This window comes from Nycticebus coucang, unplaced genomic scaffold (assembly GCF_027406575.1).
Source record: "Nycticebus coucang isolate mNycCou1 unplaced genomic scaffold, mNycCou1.pri scaffold_53, whole genome shotgun sequence".
In the NCBI taxonomy this organism is placed as follows: domain Eukaryota; kingdom Metazoa; phylum Chordata; class Mammalia; order Primates; family Lorisidae; genus Nycticebus; species Nycticebus coucang.
Genome location: NW_026515583.1, coordinates 814,318 through 818,436, shown reverse-complemented (window position 1 = coordinate 818,436; position 4,119 = coordinate 814,318). Strand labels below are relative to the sequence as shown.

The following is a 4,119-nucleotide window of genomic DNA, read 5'->3' as shown; positions in this document are numbered from 1 at the left end:
GCAGTCCTTAGAGGGAAATACATAGTATTAGATACCTTCATCAAGAAAACAGAAAGGGAGCAAGTCAGCAAATTATTAGGACATCTCAAGAAACTGGAAAAAGAAGAACAATCTAATTACAAACCCACCATATGAAAAGAAATAACCAAAATTAAAGCAGAATTAAATAAAATTGAAAACAAAAGAATCAGTCAGTAGATCAGCAAAACAAAAATTTGGTTCTTTGGAAAGGTGAATAAAATCAATAAATCTCTGGCTAGACTAACCAATAAACAGAAAAGTAAAATCTATAATAACTTCTATCAGAAACAAAAAAGGAAATAACAACAGATAACACAAAAATTCAAAAAAAAATCTTCAATGATTACTGTAATAAAACTCTATCCTCAGAAATATGAAAATGTGGAGGAAATGGACCAATACCTGGAATTACATCACCTTCCTAAATTCACCCAGAAAGAATTAGAGATTTCAAATAGACCTATATTCTGCACTGAAATAGCAGCAAGTATATAGACTCTCCAAAAAAAGAAAATCCTGGGACCAGATGATTTCACATCAGAATTCTACCAAATCTTCAAAGAGGAACTAGTACCTACATTACATGATATTTTCCAAAACAAAGTTAAGGAAGGAATCCTCCCCAACACATTCTATGAAGCAAATACCACCCTGATTCCCAAACCAGGAAATGGCCCAACAAAGAAAGATAATTATAGAATAATACCATTAATAAATATTGATGCAAAAATATTCAATAAGATCCTATAAAAAAGAATTCAACAACATATTAAAAAAGTTATACACTACATTCAAGTTGGTTTTATTCTAGGGTTACCAGTTTAGCTCAACATATATAAACCTATAATTATAATATACCATATAAATAAAATCAAAAACCATATAATTCTATCCATTGATACAGAAAAGGATTTTGATAATATCCTTTCATGATTAGCATACTTAAGAAATAGGCTTAGAGGGGCTATATCTTACACTGATAGAGGACATCTACAGCAAACCCAAAGCCAATAGTATATTGAATGGAGTAAAATTGAAAACATTTCCACTCATATCTGGAACTAGACAAGGATGCCCACTGTCACCACTGTTATTCAACACAGTACTAGAAGTCCTAGACTTCTCAATCAGGCAAGAGAAGGGGATCAAGGTTATTCAAATAAGGACAGAAGAGGTCAAACTCTCACTTTTTCAGATAATCTTATACCTGGAAAACCCCAGGGACTCAAATATGAAGCACTTAGTAGTGATCAAGGGATATAGCAGTGTCTCGGGATACAAAATCAATACTTCTGAATTAGTAGCTTTTATATATACCAACAATAGTTAAGCCAAAAATATTTTCAAGGACTCTATTCCTTTTACAGTAGTGCCAAAGAAGATGAAATACTTGGAAATATATCTAGCAAAAGATGTGAAACATATCTGTAAAGAGAACTATGAAACCTTGAGAAAAGAACTAGCCGAAGATGTTAACAAATGGAAGAACATACCATGCCCATGGCTGGGAAGAATCAACATTGTTAAAATTTCCATAATACCCAAAGAAATCTATAGATTCAATGCAATACCCATCAAAGCACCAATGTCAGACCTTTAAGATCTTGAAAAAATAGTACATCAATTCATATGGAACCAGAAAAACCCTATTAGTAAATAAAATTCTTAGAAATAAAAAGAAATCTGGAGGCATCACGTTGCCAAATTTTAGGTTATACTCCAAGTCTATCGTGATTAAAACAGCATGGTACTGGCAGAAAAATAGAGATGTAGATATATGGACTATCATAGAGTATCTATAAAGGAACCCAGACACATTGTCATTTTTCCTTTGATAAGTGACAGATGGTGAAGGATATTCAGTTCTTTCCCACTTCAAAACCACAGCTCAACCTCAGAGAGACCCCTGGTGGACAGCCCATGTCTAGAGTTCTCAACAGATTGACCTGGACAGTACAATCACTGCCTGGTAGGGAGAGATCAAAGGGTCTCTTAATTCCTAGATAGTAGAAATCCACAGACAGTTACAGCCAACATACACAAGAGGATGGAGACTGCCCCCTCCTGTGTATGACCAATTCTGAAAAGATCACTAGCCACAGTTAGGACTAAGGCATCAGCACCTCCAGCCTTGTAAGTCTGAACTGGAAATCAGTTCATTTACCCTTCAAAGTCCAAACATGGTGTCAGTGCCCAGCCCTTTAAAGTCCAAACCAGGCATCAATGACTGTACCCTTTGAGAGTCCACACTCCCACAGGCAAAAGTCCCAACCAGGAGTCAGTGGCTTCACCCTTGAATGTCCAAATCACGGTCAGCACCCCCACCCATTAAACTCCCAATCTGAAGATTTTTACTTTGATAATATCCAAGTAATGTATTTTTGGTGTTGCTTCAATTGCCTGGAGGGGTCCCCTCATAAAGGATACTGCCAGGTGAATTTCTTCAAGGGTTTGCCCTGCACTCTCTCAAAGTATCTTTATAGTGTGATGTCTTACGTTTAAATCTTTTACCTAGATTTGTTGATGGCATCAAAAATTAACATATGAGTTCTCCTGAAGTCTGTACACACAATGCTGGTGTTAAATTGCTTAAACACTAGCACGCCTGAAAAAGCCAAGTTCTTGACTTGAGGCTTCATCAGAAGGTCTTGTCGTCATTGCAGTTGGCTGCCCAGTGGCCAAAAATCTCTCAGATCTCACAGTACGGGCGTTCCTCACTCCGACTGCCATGGTGTGTAGAGTGGGGAGGGTCATCAGACATCTGTGTCTGGGTAGGACAAAGGTTTGACAAACACAGGTTTGACCTCTGTGTCATGCAGGTCAAAGCAGTCACAAATGTCACAGAAGAGGCAAGACTTCTTCTTAGACTGTTTCTCCTGGTCATCACTGTCATAATTGTTGAGCTCATCCCCATTCCCATTGAGGGCTGCTTCTGACATCATCTCTACCTTCATCTTGAGATCTTGATTCTTCCTTTGAAGGTCCACTATTACTGAATTTAGGAAATCAATCTGACTCTCCTCGGCTCTTTCTTCCTCTTCTGCCTGAGTATCAGTATTACCTGAGGAGCTGTTGAGCTGCCTCTTGTTTTCTTTGAGTTGAAGCTCCAAGTTCTTTACCTTGAGCTCAAGCTTCACCTTATCGGGCTCTAGAGACTGAACAACTGAATGCAAGGACTTGGCAGAGGCGTTTTCTCTCCTGAGCACTGTGACCTCATTTCTCAGTTTTTCCAGCTCTGCATCCTTTTCTGTGAGTAAGGCACTAGTTATGCTGATGGATTTTTGCAAGGAGGCTTTTTCTTCATCTGCATCTTTTATGTACTTGGATTCTCTTTTTTTCATTTCTAACAACTGATTATTGAACACAGATCTTTCCTCTTACAGCTTTCGATGACTTGTGACTTCATCTCTGCTTCTCCCCAGCTCCTCGGCAAGTTTAATGTTCTCTTCTTGCAATGCTGACTTCTGTGTACAGACTTCAGGAGAACTCATATGTTATTTTTTGCTGCCATCAACAAATCTAAGAAAATATTTTGATCTTCACAAATCACAGTTTAGTCTCCCCTTATAAGTTAGATTGATAAATTAAATAATTAGTAGGTGAGTTTTCACCTCTTATTTTGTTTTCTTAAGTTTGAAGACATTGCACCAGATGCCATTACATTCTTTGTCCCTCATAAAAAAAAATCCCTACCCATACAATACCTTATTTAAAGTAACTAAATTATGCCGTTAATTTTCGTATTTGCACTAAAATGTTTCCAGGCTGCATTTGTATATTTAGGTTTTTGGTTAAGCTTTGACACTGGAATGAGTTGAAAACATGTGCCATTTTGCATTTTAATCTACTCATTTAAAAGTATTTTATTCAAAGAAATATCTGAGCTTTTTTGCACTACCTGTTATCAGTAGTGCCTTTATTTCAGGCTTTATAATACTTAGGCGTGATTATAAAATCATGAAACAGGGAAAGGGAGGGGGAAGCCCCCAACTGCTGTGGGGACATTTTATAATCTATATGCTGCATCCGCTTTCTATACTGTGTTTTGTTTATTGGTTTTGCATAATTTTAGCTTATAGATATATATATATATTTTTA

At 36.9% G+C, this 4,119-nt stretch overlaps 1 pseudogene; it reads right to left on the bottom strand.

Annotated features, from left to right (window-relative positions):
- Positions 1-2,659: 2,659 nt before the first annotated feature.
- LOC128579416 (CAP-Gly domain-containing linker protein 1-like) lies at positions 2,660-3,512 on the bottom strand (annotated as a pseudogene).
- Positions 3,513-4,119: the final 607 nt, after the last annotated feature.